At 42.4% G+C, this 21,189-nt stretch overlaps 1 protein-coding gene across 1 annotated transcript in view; it reads left to right on the plus strand.

Moving 5' to 3' along the window:
• The window catches only part of RNF114 (ring finger protein 114), a 420,507-nt gene that overhangs the window by 305,693 nt on the left and 93,625 nt on the right, over window positions 1-21,189 (plus strand). The gene's annotated exons all lie outside the window — the stretch shown is intronic.

A 21,189-nucleotide genomic window follows, 5' to 3' on the forward strand; every position in this document is an offset into this window, starting at 1 on the left:
GCCTCAGATAGATCTAATCACCTCTCAATCACCAGCTCAAAAATTCTGCACAAGGACATTCCACCCACTAGCATGGAAAGTGGACTCGCTCTCCTTCAGCTGGAAAGGCCTAACAGCATATGCATTCCCACCTCTTCCCTTGATACACAAAGTACTACTAAAAATCAAGGAGGAACGTCCAAGGATAATCCTGATAGCTCCAAACTGGCCAAGACAGCATTGGTACCCACTGCTGAGGAGCATGTCTCGGAACAACATGTGGCCAATACCCCTGATGCCTTTGATGCTAACTCAGAACAACTTCAGCACCATGCATCCAAACCTAAAAACGCTGCAACTGACTGCATGGAACATCACATAGCAGCTGCTAATACAGAACTTTCACAAAGAGTTAAAGACATTATTCTTGAAGCTCGCAGGCCTTCAACTAGAAGGAATTATGCTGGGAAATGGAAAAGGTTTGTCATTTGGAGTTCTGAAAGAGGAAAAGATGTATCAAACATAGATATGCCTAACATTCTGGAGTATCTGGCCGAGCTACTTCATTCAGGCCTGTCCTACTCCTCCATCAAGATTCATGCATCAGCTATTTTAGCAGAATACAGCTTTGATCCACCTGTTTTTTCACACCCTTTGCTCAGGCAGTTCCTCAGAGGAATCAAGAATGTAAAACCTCCAAGGAAACCACCATTGCCAGCATGGGACTTGAACTTTGTGCTAGAAAAATTGACACTATCACCTTTTGAACCAGCAGCAACAGCAGACCTACAACACCTGTCATGGAAAACTGCTTTCCTACTGGCAATTACTTCAGCAAGGAGGGTTTCAGAACTACAGGCCTTAATGGCAGTGCAACCCTTTCTAATCTTCCACCAAGATAGAGTGTCCATGAGGACTAATCCTACATTTATGCCTAAGGTGGTATCCAGAGTGTCTTTAAACCAGGCAATCCACCTACCTACCTTCTTTCCCAACCCACAAAACAAAGGAGAAACAATAATGCATACCTTGGATGTACATAGACAGCTACGCTACTACTTGGACAGAACAAAAATAGCAGAAAGACTGACCAACTTTTCGTAGCCTATGCAACAGGAACGGAAGGAAAAGCTATTTCCAAACAGACAATCTCCAAATGGATAGGAAATTGCATACGATTCTGTTACTCCTTCCATGGAAAACAAATTCCACAGAACATAAGAACTCATTCTACAAGGGCAACAGCCACTACCACAGCCTTCTGTGGCTACCAAAGACATTATTGAGGCGGCTACTTGGACCTCCGTGCATACATTTGCCAAGCATTATAACTTACCTCTATATTCCAGATCCCGAGCAGGGTTTGCCACTGCTGTTCTGCAAGGGATCCTAAACACACCATAATCTACTTTTATCCTCCTGGCGTAGTTGGCTATGGTATTCTACGCAGTTGTTATGACTGCAGATGCATCCATGAAGGACATAGTACAGTTTTGTACCTACCATAAATGTAGATGTCGAATTGGATAGCATCTGCAGTCAGGATTACCCTCCCTCCTTCCCCTCTGTGGTACTCCTAGGGTGTTTACCCTTCTAATAGCTAGCTAGTGGGGATTTCTTTCATGGTGTATTTGTTTGTATTTATGTACATACATGCTTATTTTTGTGTTTACCTCTATCTTTTGGAAACATTGGCATCTATCCAAAATTTTTAGCCTTCTATAGGGCTTCTGGCATCTGGGGCAAGAAACACTGAAGAAAATGGCGTCGGCTGATGCTTTTATACCCGGAGTCCAACAGAGATGACGTCGGGTGAAGTGCGTCATCACTTTGGAATCCGGCCGACTGAAGGGCTGCCTGACGACAGGACAACCCAGTTATGACTGCAGATGCTATCCAATTCGGACATCTACATTTATGGTAGGTACAAAACTGTACTTTTTGCCTTAGATCTACTTTTTCAGGCATCCTCTCCAGAGATTCTACTGCAGCATCTTCACGTTGCCATTTCTGTCTTGCAAAGCCTGGGGTTTATTATAAATTTCCAAACATTCTTTGATTCCTTCACAGGATCATGTATTTCTGAGGTACAGGATCCGGACTGTTCCAGTGCTGGCAACCCTGCCTCCTCCCAAGGCATCAACTCTCATTTCCTTTTTTCAATCTGTACTTCCTCTGGTATCAGTCACAGCCAGGGAGTTTGAGAGCTCTAAGTTATATGACCTCCACCATTCTACTGCTCCCCTTTTGCCAGACTCCACATGAGAAAACTTAAGTGGTTTCAAAAGCCAGTTTGGCTTCAACATTCTTATCCCCTCAACTTTGTGGTTCCTCTTTTATGACTCAACCTGGAATTTCAGTGATGGATTCAGCAGTTTGCTCTCTAGCTGAGACTTCCATCGCAACCCGCTTTTCCCTCCCAGGTGCTGTTCAGATGCTTCAGATGTGGGATAGGGAGCACCCTTCAGCACTCTAAAGGTGCAGGGTACTTGGTTGCCTCAGCAAAGAAAAGACCACATCAGTGTCATTAATTAGAGCTCTTCTGTTGGCTCTTAAAGAATTTCATCTTATATTCTCCCCAGGGGCTGTCATAGTGTTTTACAGACAGTAGCACACTGATGTGATATGTCAACAGGCAGAGGGGGATGAGGTCTTATCTCCAATGCCAGTTGATACTTCTACTGTGGGAACTAGCTATCCAGTATTGTGCAACACTTCAGGCAGTTTGCATTCCTTCAGGTCAAAACATTGTGGCAGACTCTTCTGAGCAGGTCCATAACACAATCCCATGAGTGGATGCTTTACGGGGATGTGTTTCTGGTCATTGTCCACTGGTGGGGTCCTCCTCAAGTAGATCTGTTTGACTCCTCTGAGCAAACAACTTCCTCTTTTTTTTGTGCCGGAGTCCCTCTTTATGCCTTCCATCCCCTTCCTCTCATTCCAAAAGTTCATTCAAAATACAACAGGATGCTCTCAAAATCTTGCTGATGACTCCCTTTTGGTCCAGACAGCATTGGTTCCCTCTTCTGCATTTAGCCAAAGGCAGTCATCACAAAGTACCCCACAGGGAGGTCCTACTCACAAGACAAGGAATCTCTCATCCATCCCCACCTGTCCACTCTTCATGTGGCACAGTAGGTGATAGGAATTTCATTCCATACAGACACCTTTTTTCTCAGGATGTTCTGCGGGTCCTGCAGGAGGCCAGGAGGTCCACACGTAAATCCTACTTATCCAAATGGAAGAGGTTTTCTGTTTGGTGTCTCTCGTAACCTGGATCCACTTTCTGTGGATGCTTCTGTGGGTCTGTCTTATCTATGTGAACTGCTCAGTGCTGGGTTGGCTAAATCTTCTGTTAAGACCCACTAATCAGCCATTTGTGCTTGTCTGCCTTTATCTCCTTCTTTAGCTTCTAGATTTAAGGCTAAACAATTTCTTAAAGGCATCCTTCATGTTAGACCTCTCAGAAAGCATGTTCCTCCGCCCATAAATCTTAATTTTGTTTTGAAAAATTGACCCAGGTTCCTTTTGAGCCTGCAGTTTCAGCTTCCTTACAGCATTGTTCTTGGAAGGCTGTACTTTTGTTGGCCCTAACTTCTGCCAGATGTGTCTGAGCTTCAAGCCCTTATGGCTTGTCCTCCTTTTTTAGTGTTCCATAAGACCAGGGTGTCCCTCTAATCCTTGGATGAGTTGTCTCTTACCAGTTTATTCATTTGCCCACAATTTCTCCCTTCTCCACAATCTGCTAGTGAGAAGGTGCTGCACACTTTGGATGTGAAACGAGTATAGCTGAGTAAACAAATCCATATTTTAAAACTCAAAACTTTAATGAACACAGTAGCCCAAAATCAATTAAAAGAAGAGAAGCGCTTTTGTCCGTGTCATATAATAAACTCTGGACTTCATCAGATAGTGTTCATCACTGCATCAGATTAAATATAATCAAGTTAACCTTATTCATATTAGTCATGACATCACTGTACTCCCCTCCCCCTTAACAGACTTATTTCAGTATTCCATACTTTCAATTTATATTTAAGCTACAATATGAATTACATAAAAATTATATAAAAGTTGCATAAACATTATATAAAAACCTCAAAAACTGTCCTTCTTAATAAACAATAGATGGAAGAATAGTCACAGTCCAGGCCAACTACAGGCATAAGTTTCAGTTGCCAAAGTAACTCCTTTTTCTCCAAGTACAAGATCCAAGGACCACCCCTCAGACTAATATTTATCTTATCTATAGCCATGCATTTAAAATTGTGGTCTGGGAACTGAATTGTTTTGCCAAAGCATTATCATGTTTTCCTTAATGTTTTATTCATGTTCATATATCCTGTCTCTGAACCTCTGTTCAGTTTTTCCCACATAAAAACAAGAACAGTCTTGGCGAGAAGCCAATTATACAACATTTTTCAAGTTACTATCAAATCTGTCCATCAGTTTATACGCTATTCCCCATACTGTAAAACTGTTCCCAATACTAATGTTATTACAATAGGTACACCTACCACATTTTGTCGTTATATGTATTGTGACCTTTTGCTCCCAAATTTGACTTTTCCAAGAAGATGATAAAATTTAATCCCCTTCGAAAAACTACTTTGGGGACCAATCCAACCTTTTCTCTTATTTTTATCATCCGACAGGATAGTCCAATTTTTACTAAGTATCCATTTAACCAATTTATGGTCAACACTAAATGTAGTCACAAAATTCAATGAAAAATTGATTAACTACTGCACCACTCATTTGTTCTATATGCCCTAAATATTGGTCCCTGTAATCCATGTTAATGGCACCACCCAGTATAAGATAGAACATTCCAGTCTTCCTCTTGTTGAATACCTCTAAATAAACCAAAGAAAATGCCGAGGCCAGGAGATTCCGGACAGTTCAAAATACGTTTAATTAGCAGACAACACAGTAAAGTACAATCTTACTTTACCGTGTTGCCTGCTATTAAACATATTTTGAACTGTTCGGAATCTCCTGGCCTCTGCATTTTCTTTGGATTATTTGTGTGTATTTTGCCTCGGAGTGACGTTTTTGTGGATACCTCTTAATTTCCTGTAACAAATCCATTGAGTAACCCCTTCTCTCAAACATAAAAATCAAATTTTTACATTCTTTTTCAAAATCATCCTCTAATGACACCATTCTTGCTGCCCTAACTAGTTGGCCTTTAGTAATAGATCTTTTTTGATGGAAAGGATGGGAGCTAGTAAAATGTAAAGTAAAAGAAAGAAAAAGGAATTACTTTGGCAACTGAAAATGCCTGTAGCTGGCCCGGACTCGATGACTATTGTTCCATCTATTGTTTAAGATTTAAAGCTTTAGCTAGATGAAAGTTTTTGTGGTTTTTAATGTTTATAAAACTTTTATATAATTTTTATGTAATTCATATTGTAGTTTAAATGTAAATTGAAGGTATGGAATACTGAAATAAGGCTGTTTTTTAAAAGGGGAGGGAGTATAGTGCTGTCATGACTAATTTGAATAATAAGGTTAATTTGACTAATGATTTGATTATATTGTTTAATCTGGTGAAGTGATGAACATTGTATCTGATGAAATCCAGAGTTTGTGACACAGACGAAAGCACTCATCTTCTTTTAATTGAGTTTGGACGTCTGTGTTCATTAAAGTTTTCGAGAGTTTTAAAGTCCGGATTTGTTTACTCTGTTATATTTGTTTCATTTATTAGTTTGTATTTTGTTTTTCTGCTTTTACACTTTGGATGTGCATATACAGCTCGGATTTTATTTTGACACGACTAAGAGGTTTCATAAATCTGTTCAGCTCTTTGTTGCCTTTCATCCTAGAGCCTTAGGATTGGCTGTTTCCAAGCAAACTTTTTCTTCTTCGATGTCTAACGCCATTTCTTTTGGTATATCTTTTCATGGCAAGATCCTGTCTTCTGTTAAGGCTCATTCTACTAGGGCTGCGGCTTCTTCTGATGCTTTTTTTCAAGGGTTTGGATACAAATTCTATTCTTGAGGCAGCTACGTGGACTTCTGTTTATACATTTACCATGCGCTGTAAGTTGGATTTGATATACAGAGCTAGAGCTTGCTTTGCTAAGGCCATTCTTCATGGGTTCCTAGAGAGCTCTGCTGGTCCTTTTTCTTTCGTCATTCCAGAGCTTTTGCACTCTCCCTGTTGTACGAAATACTTCACCAGTGAAATGGAAGGACAGTACAGTTGTGCAAGACCATAATTTCAGATGTCCTCTTCACTGTTGCGGTTTTCACTCCCTCTGTTCACCCGCTAATTCTTTTCCCTTCTGGATGTACTCATTACTTCTCTACTCCTTAGACTGGTGTTCCTACTGGGGCTCTCAGTTCTGAGGATGTTACATCTGGACGTCACCTTTATGCCCTACGCTATATGCGGGGACCATACATGTAATGTATGGCATACTTTAAGCAACCTAAAGACTTTGGTATACTGGCCAGATGTCTGGCTCCCCTTGGCCGGGATCCCTATTGTAAGGAATACTGCAACAGTGAAAAGAAGAACATCTACTGTTGTGGTAAGTTCTTACACAACTTTACTTTTCTTGGTTTCAGGCTTCTGACCTTTGCTGGCTTCCCTGCCTCCTCCCAAGGCTTTTTCTCTAATCACCTTTTTTCAGTCCCTTCTTCCTCAGATTTCAGTTACATCCAGGGAGTTTCTAAGGGCATTAGGATTCTTGGCTTCCATCATTCCTATGCTACCTCTTGCCAGTCTTCGTATGAGGAAACTATGGTTGTGCCTAAAGTCAGTTAGGCTCCAACACTCTCGTCCTCTAGATTTTCTAGTCCCTCTTCTTCCATGCCTCAAGCTCAACCTTCAGTAGTGGATTCATCAACTCTCAACCTGGGACTTCCTTTTCAGCCCCCCAGTTCCCTCTCGGAGGCTTTTTTCCGATGCCATAGGTATGGGGGGGGGGGCTCTTTCAGTCCCCTCAAGGTCCAGGGTCTCTGGTCCCCTCATCAGGGGTCAGACCATATCAATGAAAAGGAAATGAGAGGTTTTCTTTTTGCCTGTCAGTCTTTTCATTCCCTTTTTCTTCCAGGGCGCCTCAAAATCTTTACAGACAATCTCACACTGATGTGGTACAGCAACAAGCAAGGAGGGACACAGTCCTACCTTCTTTGCAGGCTATCTTTTCAAGTTTGGGATCTAACTGTCCAGTATTCAGTGACTCCTCAGGCTCTGTGTACAACTTCAGAGCAAAACAGTGGCAAACTCTTTCAGCAGGTCCAAAACACAGATTCGCGAATGGATGCTTTAGAGCTGTTTCTGGACATTGTCCATCAGTGGGGTACTCCTCAGGTAGATTTTATGCATCTCCTTTGAACAGAGAACTTCCTGTTTTTTTATGCCAGAGTCCCAAGCCCTCTGGCTTGGAAGATGGATGTCCTATCATTTTCTTCAAAGAGGATGTTTCTCTACACCTTCCCTCCCATTCCTCTGATTACAAGAGTCCTGCACAGTATAGAGCTGGACGCCCCCAAAATCTTTTTGGTAACTCCCTTTTGGCCCAAACGGCATTGGTTCTCTCTTCTGCACCTAATCTGAACTGCAACAGCGAATACATTTGAACATCTACATTTATGGTAAGTGTAAACAACTGTACTTTCTCTCTTCTGCACCTAGCCATGGACAATCACCACAAGTTACCTCACAGGGTGGACCTACTTACATAAGACAAGGTTTCTCTCATCCATCCTCACTTGTTCACTCTTCAGCTGACATTGTGGCGATTGGGTTTTGATCCTGTTTAGGCACCTATTTTTGGAGGATGTGATTAGGGTTCCTTGTCAAGACCAGGAAACCCACTACAAGCATATCCTATCTGTCCTAATGGAAGAGATTTTCTGTTGGTGCCTTGCTTGTAACCAGGATCGACTTTCTGTGGACGTACTTCTGGTTCTCTCTTATTTGTGTGAATCCCTCCATACTGGGTTAGCATACTCTTCTGATTAAAGCTCATCTTTCAACTGTTTGTCTGCCTGTAACATCTCCTCTGGCCACTAGGTTCGAGGTCAAGCAGTTTCTTAAAGATGTCTTCCTGTCAGACCTCCCAGGAAGCCTATTCCACCCTCCTGGGACCTTAATTTTGTTCTTGAAAAATTGACTGACGACTTTTGAGCTTGCAACTTCCTTACAGCATTATACATGGAAGACTGTTCATTTTTTGGCCCTTACTTCAGCTATGAATGTGTCTGAACTCCACGCTGTTATGGCTGTTCCTCCCATTTTTTTGTTTTTCGTAAGGACAAGGGTGTTCCTTTGTACTAATCCTTTTATGTCCAAGGTGGATAATGAACTGTCGCTTAATCTATTAATTACCATTACTTTTTTCCTTCTCCACAGTCTGCTAGTGAGAATGTTCTTTACATCTTGCACTTGCATAGACTGATCCATTATTATTTGGATAAGGCCAAAGCCATTTGCAAGTCTGAGCAACTTTGTTTCCTTCCATCCCAGATCTCTAGGTTTGGCTTTTCTAAACCAACCATTTCTTCATGGTTCTCTAAGGACATTTCTTTGTGTTACTCATGGGAAGAACCTTTCTGCCTCTATAAAGGCTCATTCTACCAGGGCTGTGGCTTCCTCTGGTGCTTTTATAAAGGATTGGATACCAGTTCCATCCCTGAGGCTGATACTTTTACCTCCGTCAATACCTTTATTAAGCATTGCAAATTGAATGTTTCTAGAGCCAGAACTGGCTTTGCCAGGGCTATTGTTCATGGGTTTCTTGAGGGCTCTTCTAGGTCTTCCTCCTCCCAAGTTTTCTTTTGAGCTTTTTTACTCTTCCTTTAGTGAAGAGTACTGCATCAGTGATATGGAAGGACATAGTACAGTTGTGTAAAATCGTATCTTAACCGTAGATGCCCTCTTCGCTGTTGCAGTATTTGTTCCCTCCCTCCTCCCCTTCTGCTCTGTTCTTTTCCTTTTTCTCCTCTTGGATGCACATGTTCCTCCTACTTCCTAGTACTGTTGTCCCTCCTGAGTCTGCTCAGTTATAAGGTAAGTACATCTTGAAGGGTGAGCATGCGCATGATGTACAATGTGCAGAATATGCAAAGGCTTTGGTATACTGGCCAGATGTTGGGCTACTCAAGGCAGGAAATCCCTTTAGTGAAGAATACTGTAGCAGTGAAAAGAAGAATACTGTAGCAGTGAAAAGGACAACTGTTATGGTAAGATTTTCACAACTGTACTTTCCTATGGCACAGAAGATGTGTTATAATTTGTTGCAGATACAGATGCCTAAAGCTTCACCCATCCCTCTTCTGTTGCATACTAGAGAATGTTTTTCTCATTGCATCAACTCTCCCTGATGGGGCGGCCTTCAGTACCCAAGGCTCTTTGGCCTGCATGCAGCTGACCAAGCCTACCAAGATCATGCTTGGGAAGATTTGATGGCAAATGTGAATGCTGTTGGTAGCCATGACTATAGTTATGAGTGTGTGTGCTGCAGAGCCATTGACATTTTACATGCTGACAAAATTAGAGCTGAGCACCTGCCGTGGGAAGGTAGCTGAACAAGTGAGCCACCTCTCTCAGAGATAGAGGAGTTCCTCGCCTCTCACAGACTAGTGGCCACCTCCACAAAGTCCTACAGTATGGTGTTAATTAGGACAGCTGGAGCGGCCAAAAAAATTATCTACTGGGAATGTTCTAAGTATGTGGACCCCTTTTTGTGTAAGACCAGCTGTACATTCTCGGCATCCCTTGGTCGTTCTCCAGATTATTAAAGCTGTCTGATTTTATGGTATGGAGGAACATCAGGCATTTCCTCCTAAGTGGCCATCTGCACAAGGTATGTAATTAAAATAATTTGTTTTTGTAATGTTAGTATCGCTAAACCTCAGTTTCATTTATCCTTCTGGTACTTGGGTTATGCTTATACTGTGTATTGTGCTTTGGTGTATTCAGATTACTCCTCATCTGGAATCAGCACTGTGAAACTAACCCTGTTCTGATGTTGGGAGGGGGGGTGTGCAACTTCTGGTAATTATGGCAGGGATGAGCTGGCACACTTGGGGAGTATGGAGTATGGTATGTTGGACACCAGGAATGCGACCACTGCATTCCCTGTACATACCATAAGCACAGCCTCCATGCCTGAAAATACACAGGATGCATACACACACCACACAGGGAGGACAGGTTAATGGGGCACCCTCAGTAAAGGAAGCCTGGTACCACATATAGTTGACACGTCAGAATCGGCCCCTAGCACCTGTGGGCAGAGTGTTCCACAAAGTGGGTTTTGTAATGGTGCTCACTGGAGACATTGATGTTTCATTGGCTGCAACACAGTGTTCATGCAAGGCAGTTGTAGAGGCGCAGGCTAGTACCACTGTAGTAGCCATGGCAGAGTTAGTAGAGTTGGTGTCGGAGCATGATGAGCTACAGGAGTACGTGTCCTGTATGTCTGACTGTTTGAATAGGCGTGGTCACATTTTGAAACCTGTCCTGCTCTCTCTGCCGCACTTGCAAGGGTAAAGGGCCATTCATGAAGTTGATCAACCACTGCATCCACAAATGATAGCCATTGTGGCTGTAGACAGCCAAGATCCTACTCCTGCAGTATTAGCAGTTTTAGGTCTACATCTTCTGTGGAGGTGTCAATACCCAGGAGTGGATGTTTGTAGGATCATCGTGGCAGTCGTGACAGGATTTTGTCGCATAGGAAATATCCCTCCATTCAGCACACCATCATCTTAACAAGGTCATGGTACATCCATTTATACTCTTAGAGTGAGGACAAGGATGTGCATAATATGCTGAAACTTTTGTCAAGCATGCCCAGATCCTGTCTAGTACATCAAGCTACAGTGTTGCGGCTGCTGCAGAAGCTGTGTCCCAGCAGACCCCCACACACATTTAAACACTTTCACCGACGCTAGTCTTTCACAGAAACTTCTGTGTAAAAGTCACCCCCCAAAACACTGACAGGAAATGCATACATCATGTTTTATTTTAATAATCCTCAGCAGTCAGAAATTTCCCTGTGAAAGACATCCAAGTAACTGTGCCCTGCCCTTTGTATATTATAACTCTGATTGTTTGTCAGATGGCCAGCATGGACATCCTGCATTTTAGTAAACACAGCATGATTTTGCATGCATCACATTTACTGTAGTTTATCTGCATTACTCTTGGCTACTGTGTTCTGAAGCTCTGTGGAAGCTGCTGCCTCTTTGCTATTGCCATGGCATACAGCAACCCCCCTCTATCTGGCACGATCATCCCCTGCTGCTGGCGCCTCCATGGACTCCTCATCTGACTGTGCCTCCACTACCTGGTGTGCTGTGGACTGCAATTCCTGTAATTGGCCCACCCTGCTCTAACTGCTTCTGAAGTATGATATTCTGTAATATTGTGCACTTGTTTTTGCACATGTGCCAGGGTCACAATGCAGAGCACCACTGGTTGAAACCTGACAGAGAAAGTGATCCTTCAACACCCGCACACACACTCAGTAATGTTCCTTGTTTGTTCCTTGTTTGTTCCTTGTTTGTTCCTTGTTTGTTCCTTGTTTGTTCCTTGTTTGTTCCTTGTTTGTTCCTTGTTTGTTCCTTGTTTGTTCCTTGTTTGTTCCTTTGTTCCTTGTTTGTGATTTGGCAGGGTTGTACCCCCTGTTCTGTTTGATTTTGTGGATTTTTTTGAATATCATGAGCCAGATTTCCAGGCCATTTCTGGCTTCACCTACAACATGCCCCTTGTGGAATTAGCCTCATGCAAAGCATTGATACAGGTGGTAGTTGTGATAACTGCCTGGATGGCCTGCACACACGCATTTTAGAGGATAACCTGTACATTCCGGCCCATATGTTAGTAGCTGGAGCTATGTCCTTTGCTGTTCAAATATTTCTTTCCCAGTTCATTAGGTGTGGCCTGTATTTCAGTGTGGGTTCAGTCAGTGTCCCCCAGCACCTCAGGGAAATGGGCTGTATAATAGACTTCTCTCATAGTGTTGTTGCTCTCCATTATGGTATTTGGGAACTACAGATATTTTTCCCCACTTGCTGAAACATGGCATTGAGGAAAGTGAACGAATATTCATAAGGCGGATGCATGAAAATAACACCACTGTGGCTTCAGTAGGTCAATGAAATATGTTCATCATATTCATCATTGATGCAGTAGGCTTAGCTGTATGAATTGTATCCTGCCAAGGATATAACAGCTGGACAGCTTCCAAAGCTTCATGTCACCTTCCACGTGTTCAAACCATAAAGCAGCTCAAGCTAAAATGCTTAAAAACCTAGTTTGAATGTCAAGCCAGATGGAATTTCCAGAATCTTCACCCATTCCTCCAGTGCTGTCAGCTTTGGATGATATGTACGTCACTGCCTGCAATTTTCCTGACAGCTTGCTGCCCCTCAAAAGGCAGACAGGTTTATCAGTCTTTTTATACACTCATCCCAAATCTAACCCAGCAGCTATAGCTCTAGTTAATCCTGTTATTGTTAAACATATACTTAATTCCAATTTTACACTTTCAAGAAAAAATATGAAAGAATTGCCTTTTGAGCTATTTGAGCTAAGCTAAAATACCAACCAGTAGTAGTAAGAAATATTTGTAAATGAAATGACAAACAGTAGTAAAAAAATCTTGATCAAAATGTCTTCACCTTTTGAAGTTCTTCGTACTAAAACAACAAATCTTATTGCGATTAAAAATAGCTTCACTTCTTGGTAGCAAAAAGGAAGTTATGTACTCACCATAACGTTGCATCTGTGTTGTCTGTCTTCATTCATACTTGACAGATGTGGTTTGGTTCCGTTATCGGAACCGACTCTGCCATTACTACAGCTTGTGCCAGCCAAAAACTCTCGAGTTTCACCTCTACTCAGAATCCCTCTCTCATAATGTTCAACCTTTTCTGGACACAGATTGAGTTTGCAGAAAAGATATCGAAACGTATAAATCATATATACATATACATATAGATATGTGTAAGATAAGTCAGCTAGAAGTCTTATCTACTGTGCTTGGCTAAGATGAGTTTGATCCACTCCACCAAAAATTTTTGAGGTCAGTGGGATGGAGAGCGGGAGTCAAGGGCGAATGAAGATAGCAAAGATGGAACGTTATGGTGAGTACATAACTTATCTGATGTCAGCCTTAATTCCATCCTTGACAGATGGGACAGAGTCCCCAGCTGCCTATAATCTTGGGTGGAGACATGAAAGGATATTCCTGAGCACCATCCAGCCAAAGGATGATCATCTTCTAGAGACCAGGTCCAACTTGTAATGAATAATAAAGGTTTGGGGAGTAGTCCAAGTAGCTGCTGCACCTATGTCATCCATTGAAGCTCTGGATTGAAAGTCAGCTGAAGTGGTTATAGAACTTGTGGAATGTGCTTTGACTGGTTTAGTCATTATTAAATTATTTTTATCATAAATGAATGAAATGCAGTTTTTCAGCCACTTCGAGTAATCTTCCTGACTGCCTTGCCCATCTTTGCACTGGAGAAAGAAACAGTTGGCTAAATTGTCTTATGTGTTTTGTTCTGTGAAAATAGAAACATAGTTGTCTATGACATCTAATAAATGCATGGCATACTCTTCTTTGTTAGAATGGTCAGAGAAGAAAACTTGTGAATTAATCATCTGGTTAATTTTAGTCTCTGATACAACCTTGGGTAAAAAGGAGGGGTTTATTTGCAAAGCTATCCTATCCTTGTGGAAAATGAAGTGAGGTTCAGATGATGAGGCCTGATTCTTTGAAATCCTGGCAGAGGTTATGGCTACCAAAAAGAGTGCCTTCCAGGATAAAAACTTCAGGTCACATTCCGCAGGGGGTTCAAAGGGAGAATGTATCACTGTCTGAAGAACTAGGTTAAAGTCCCAAGGAGGCGTCAGATTTTTGAACAAGGGCTTTAACAGGAGAGTGTCCCTTGGGAATGATTTACAAAGTCTATGAGAGGCTAAAGAACATTTATTCAAGCCGTTATGAAAATTACACATAGCAGCTAATTGTATTTTAATGGTACAAGGAGAAGCTCCAGCATTAAAAAGAATGGCTAAAAACTCAAACTTGTATGGAAGCTTGAGAGGGGATCACTTTGCTTTTCAAGGGCCTAAATGGTAAATTTCTTCCACTTACTGGTGTATAGCTTTCTAGTGGAAGGTTTGTGAGCCGATAAAAGAATGTGGCATACTGGGGAAGAAATATTTGGATGCCTGGCAATTAATGGAACTTAGAGGAACCACGCAGTCAGCTTGAGGGTCAAAATGTTTGGGTGAACAAGACCTTATGGATGAGACAGAAGATCTGGCAATGGGTTGTTGAGTTAGATAAGGTCAAATAAAGGGGAACCAAACCTGTTGAGGCCAAAAAGGAGCAATGAGGATCACTGTGCTCTTCAACCTGAGTGCTTTCTGTAAGCATTTGGGAATTAGAGGTATCCGGGGGGGGGGGCATATAGGAGACTGCGGGGTCAGTTGTGGAGGAGATCATCTTTCGGTGACTTTCCTGGAGGGGGATTTGGGGCAAAGTAGTTGCTGCATTTGTTTAGGGGAGATGCTAACAGATTACAGCAAGGCTAACCCCAAAGGCAGAAAATCATTTTTGCCACTTTTAGATTGAGAGATTATTTGTATTTGTGTGGCTGAAGAATGCATCTGCTCATCTTGTCTGCAATCAATTGCAATTCCCGCAATTGCGGGAAATCAGGAAATAAAATCTGACTGGGTAAAAATTTGAAATGCTGGTCTGCTGTGGGTCATATAGCAAACACCAGTGATGAATTTGTAATTTGGGTTATCTGTGATTGGCATTTTTTATAGAAACTAAATGTTCTTGTTGGTGTACAGGAAATGATCAGTAAAATGACAGTATTTTTTTTTAAATTGCATAGGAGAATTTAAATAAGGAAAGCAACCCAAACGTCTCTGTATGTTAAAAGGGTACTTGCTTATTATCGCAACCACACATCGAGGTTGCTGTAAGTGGTAATGTTAGAGTGGAATTACACTCTGATGCAGTGAAAATCGTTAGTGCTGCTACTGGCAAGCTGCAACTGAATGCAAGATGTCATTAAGGCATACATTAGCAGCTTGCCAGTAGCAGTAGTAACGATTTCTTTAACTTTTATTTTCCAGTGCTCCTGCTACATGTAATTTGCATGCGATTTTCCACATACAGATAGACATGTTTAACGGCATATACATTACGACATAACATAAAAATGTTTCTACAAACAAACCCACAGGTCTTTTCAGGTATTTGCGGGCTGCTTCACAGGCTAAAAATAAGTTAACGGGAAAACTGTACCTTAAAATGAAGACCACAGCTACAGTCCTTTTGTACCATTCACTTAGCTAAACAGGGAAACTATCCAGAGACCAAGGCATTAAAAAAAAAAAAAAAAGACCAGTACATACGGAATCCCTTAAGACATTAGCTCATTTTGAGGTCATGCGCCTTGCTGTTTCCAAATAATGAATCACGTTTGTGAAAAATTGATGCAAAAAATAGGGACAGAATGTAAACATTGCTCTTAGAAACTTTTTGGAAACTGGAGAAATTGCTACTTACATATTATTGCAACCTCGAAATGTGATTGTGATAATACATAAGTACCCTTAAAAATAATAAATATAGCTTGTCTGCAGTGCTTTCGCTAACGCTTCTTCAGATCTGCTTCTCGGGTGAAGCCTTTACTTCAAAAGAAAACTTTTTGGGTACAGAAGTACAATAACTAATTAAAAATGAATAATTGTATAAATCTCCACCAAAGTCAAATTAAAAACAGGAGAGATCAGCTTAAATTCATTCTTAGGAGACTCCATCACCATGCTTATTATTGACAGCTGAACTCTCCTGTTTTTAATTTGACTTTGGAGATTTGTATAATTATTTATTATTAATTTATTTGTTATTGTACTTCTGTACACAAAAAGTTTTTTTTTTTTTTTCAAATTAATGGTGTCACCTGAGAGGCAGATCTGAAGAAAGCATGAGCAAAAGCACTGCAGACAAGCTATATTTATTATTTTTAACATATGGAGAAATTTGTAAGTGGGGTTCATAGGTTCATAGGTTCATAGGTTCATACTAGGCTATCTGCCCAAGGGCATTTATAAGCCTAGCCCATAGTTATGTGGCTTTCGCCACCCCTTTAGTTTGAATAAAAACTATGCCTATCATTTTGCTGTGCCTCTGTCAAGCAGTGACGCTGAAGTAATCCCTGGGGTATATCTGCAATCTCCCATCCATTGGTCAAGATTCCTCTTGAACAAGACCAGAGAGGTGCTCTGCCTCACATGTACCGGGATTTTGTTCCACAGCATAGGGAGTCTCTGGGTGATGAATCTGTCCCTCCAGCACATTCTATTTATAACCGTGTCAAGGTTTAAGTCTCCCGCCCTTGTGGTTCTGAGGGATCTAGATTTTTTGAGGTGAAGCATATTCATCAAATCTGGGTTTGACATGGCCTTATATGTCAGGCACAGGTCACCTCTGAGCAAGCGGTATGAGACTGAATAGAGCTGGAGTTCTTTTAGTCGGGCAGCATAAGACATATTTTTGAGACCCTTTATCCTTTTGGTGAGGAACTTTTGGGGCCTTTCAAGCTGCAGCAGGTGTCTGGTCAGATACATTCGAACGGGGCATTGGACTCAATCATAGGTGTAGTAAGTGATGAGTACAGGGTGACGATGACCTCCCTTGATCTAGATGTGAATCCCTTCATGATCAGGTGGGTCATATAGTAGGTTTTCCTAACTACTTTAGCAACATCAGTGTCAAACGAAGGCTACTGTCAACCTGGGTCCCCAGATCTCTGATGACTTTTTCTGTGCTCAGTGGATTGCCACCTATATGGTAGCTAGGGGTAGCCTTGTTTTTCCCAAAGGGTATGGCTATGCATTGTTGGCGTTTAACTTCAGGCCATGGCTCTGGCACCAGTTATCCATTTCTGTGAGGCCCTTCTGGAGGATATCAGTGTCAGATGTGTTTTCGACTATGGCCGCCAGTTTGCAGTCATCTGCAAACTTTGTCAGCCATAACCCTCCTGTGTTTGCTTGTACTTCAGAAAAGTAGATGCCGAACAAGAGTGGACCCAGGACTGAGCCCTGTGGGACACCACTTGTGACAGGCTTTGAGTCTGACATGGCTCCAGCAACTCTGACCCTGTGGGTTCTGTCACTTAGCCAGTTTGCAACCCATCTTGTGATGTATGGGTTTACATTCAAGCTGATGAGTTTTTCGATGATACCTGAGTGGGGTATTGTGTGAAGGCCTTTGCCAGGTCGAGGTAGGCTGTATGGACTGCCTTTCCTCATCAATGGCCTTGGTGACTGTCTCGAAAAAGTCAACCAAGTTTAAGAGGCAGGATCTGCCTTTGACAAAGCCAAACTGAGTTGGATCCAAAGTCTGCAAGTTCCTATGTCTTTATTTATGAGTTCCACTATGATCCTCTCCATGGCTTTGCAGATAAGGCTTGTCAAGCAAATGGGTGCGTAATTTCCAGGGTCTGAGGTGGCGCCGCCCTTATGAAGTGGGACCACAGTCGCCGCGCCACTCCTTGGGTAATGATCCTGAGGTGAGGCTAAGATTAAACAGCTGTCCTAACTGTGGGTTTAATTCCTCATTGAGTTCATGAAGCACACAGCCGGGGACACCATCCGGTCCCATGGATGCTGTGTTTTTTGCCTTAGTGAGGGCAGTTCTCACCTGGGCCTTGGAGATGTTTGCGGGGCTACAATCCTCTGCAATAGATATCTCTCCTTTTGGGCCGGAGGGGGGCAGAAGTTTGCACTGAACCTGTCAGCCAGTATGTTGGCAATGTGTGTAGGTTCAGTAATTTTCACATCATTTTGAACTAATTCTGAGCATATCTGGGAGTTTCCTCCTAGGTTTCTAACATAGCTAAAGAAGGCCTTATGATTCTCTTTAGAGTCTTTGGCGATTTTTCTCTCAAAATTTGCCTTGGATGATTTTATGAGAGCTCTTAGTTTTTTACTTATAATGATCAAAGGTGTCTTACCTTTCAAGGATTTTGCTCTATCTTGTAGTAGCTTCCTCCTTTTGTTGTAGAGCTTGTTTATGGCTGGGGTCCACCAGACTGGACGCTTGCCTTTGGTACAGAGAGTCTTAGTTTTGTTTGGGATTGCCTGATCCATGCAGTCCTGTAGGTGCTGGTAGAAGGCATTTGTAAGTGATTCAGCGGTTTGAGTAATGTTTACCACTGGCTCAGGGGCCTTAAAGGAGACCACACTAGTTTTAGAAGTGTGAAATCGGCTTTTGAGAAGTTTTTCACTGTGGTCTTTTTGTTTCAGGTGGGGCGGGATGAGGACCTCCAGCGAGATTAGTTTATGATCTGATCTCACCAGTGAGGGTATACTTCGGTGTTGAACATTTTGATCCCATGTTCGTGATGATGAGATCAAGTATGTTTTCTCCTCTTGTGGGGATGGTGACTAGTTGTTCCATGGCATTTGAGTTTATGAACTCCAGGAATCTTTGGGTTAGAGTGTTCGGGCTTGAGTAGTGTTCCCAGTCTATATTAGGGTAGTTAAAGTCACCTAGTATGATGGTGTTTGGAGATACATTTATCCCTCCAATGTTTTCAGGAAGGCCATGTGAGGTTCCTGAGTTTGAGAGGGTGGCCTGTAACATGCTACAAATTGCAGAGCAGTCTTGCCTATGGTTAATTGCACCTGGATGGTCTCCGATGCATCATGCGTTGCCACCAACCTTGAGGTGTGGGTGTCCTTTATGAATATGGACACCCCTCCTTTCTTGGTGTTGTCCGGATTTTGGGGCGGGCATGATATGAGGTGAAACCTGTTAGTGCTGGGGTGCTCTCAGGAGCCTTGAACCAGGTTTCTGTCACAGCACAGACATCGATGTTCTCCATATTGAGAAGGGCCTCGAGTCGTGCATCTTGAGATTGAGACTTCTGGCATTGAGCAGCATTACCCTTAGTTTTTTCTTTTTGGTGTTCTAGGGTGGTAGGTTTAGAATTTGAGCCTTGCCTAAAAAGGCACTATGGGGTGGCAAGAGCCTTTGCCAATATCCGAAGCCCAGGGTGACAGGTGCAAGCCGTCCCTTGCAAAGCAGCGTGGCTTGTCCAGCATGTCATCCCAGGCAGACAGACATTGGATCCCCTTTGAATGACACCAGAATTTAAGCCAATTATTAAAGCTGATCATCTTATCACTGTATTGTGGCATCATTCTAGGTGAAGGTAGGATACTGCTCAAGGTCAGGGTCATACCTGCCTGGGCTACATAATCAGAGAGCTCCTCGATGTCCCTTTTCATGTAGTCCAAGGAGGTGCGTCTCAGGTCGTTGACACCAGCGTGGACAATGACTGAGTCGTACTTGTACCTGCTGTTGAGAGACCTGAGTGCTTGCGTTATGTGGCGGATTCTAGCCTGACAGGCAGCTTACTGTGACCTTCTCTTTACTCAGTCTGGAGAGCGGGGCGTCAGTGTGTCTGACTATGGAATCACCAATGACAAGTGTGTCTGGCATTTTGTTTGGCCTTAAGGGCTGTGACTGTTTGACACTCTGACTGTGTGGTCTATGTGTTGCATGTGTTGGGTCGTGAGGTGGTAGTTGTTTGGGTGTCTGCTTTGGTGGCCTCTGCTGTTTTGGTAAATTTTTGATCAGAGCCTCAGTATGTCTTTGTGTGAGTATGTGTATGATTTGAAGTTGTGATGGTACCATGTGTGACTGGGTATGTATTGTGTGTGGTTACCTTCTCCTCCTGTCTGGTCTTGCCAGTCCTATGTTGAGAGAGCTCAGCCTCCAGTTTGGCCGTATAGTTGCATCTCGCATGTATTTGTGTTTTGTGGGAGAAGGAGAGGATTGTCTGTGTACATGAGGCAGTTGTAACATTGCCTCAATATTCCCAGGTTCACCAGTTGAGCTGGAGAGGACACTAGCAACTGATCCTCGACATACTAGAAGTAGTAGATAAAGAGACTTTCAAAGGACTCGGGAAGTGGGTTTTAGGCTGGTGGGGTACTATCTATAATAAGAGTGCTTTATCAAGGTGCAAGTACTGTAGGAGTAAGTGCTAGGCTTTACAGATAGAGAATAGTCTACTTGGGAATCAAGTAGAGATGAACTTTTCAGTTATAGGATATGCTGGTTAGATCAGCAGTACAGCTCGAGGAAGGTAGTTTTAAGGGAAAATTGGAAGAGTGGAATTTAGATGGCCCAAATAGTTTAACCTTGTTTAACCGCCGCTGCTCTTGTGTGCAACAGTGGTAACTCCGCTTAAATCGCTTCACGCGTTTAGCGTGTTTTATAGCAGGGGCTGAAGGGAGCTAGGAATTGGCCCAAACGACCAATGGACTACTAGTTTCTGGCTGAAACTTCACCAAATCAGACAAAAGGCAGCTCAGTGCTTCCCACTCCCACTGGTAAGCAAAGAAACTTCCCTCCTTCCTAATAAGGCAATGGATCAGTAACAGGAACTAAAAACAAAGCCCAGGGATCAGCAACTCTGAAACTGGACTACTCTAGTTCAGTAAGGCGGAAAACAAGAGATTTTTTGTTTTATTACAGAGACAAGGAAAAACAGACAGTAATTGCTGTAAATCGGCTAGCGCACTTTAGTGTGTAGCCTACAGAAACAATTTGCAACAATTAGTAACTTAAAGTGCAATAAACAGTGTAAAATGCAGAAATCACTTAAAGTAGCAATAAAACAGGCGAAATGCAGTTGCTAGCTTAAATAACAGTGGGAAAGCCACAAAAATACTTATATCTGGTAGAAAGTCACTCTTTTAGCTCTCTGCTGCTTGGATCACTCTGCAGGCCACCACGAGGATCTGTGCTGAGTTGGTACAAGCTGGAAAACGTGTTTAGCGTGTTTTATAGCAGGGGCTGAAAGGAGCTAGGAATTGGCCCAAAACAACCAATGGACTACTAGTTTCTGGCTGAAACTTCACCAAATCGGACAGAAAGGCTGCTCAGTGCTTCCCACTCCCACTGGTAAGCAAAGAAACTTCCCTCCTCCCTAATAAGGCAATGAATCAGTAACAGGAACTAAAAACAAAGCCCAGGGATCAGCAACTCTGAAACTGGACTACTCTAGTTCAGTAAGGCAGGAAAACAAGAGATTTTTTTGTTTTATTACAGAGACAAGGAAAAAACAGACAGTAAATGCTATAAATGCTGTAAATCGGCTAGCACTTTAGTGTGTAGCCTACAGAAACAATTTGCAA

Source organism: Protopterus annectens, chromosome 12.part0 (assembly GCF_019279795.1).
Source record: "Protopterus annectens isolate FY-2018-M chromosome 12.part0, PAN1.0, whole genome shotgun sequence".
NCBI classification, from domain to species: Eukaryota; Metazoa; Chordata; order Ceratodontiformes; family Protopteridae; genus Protopterus; species Protopterus annectens.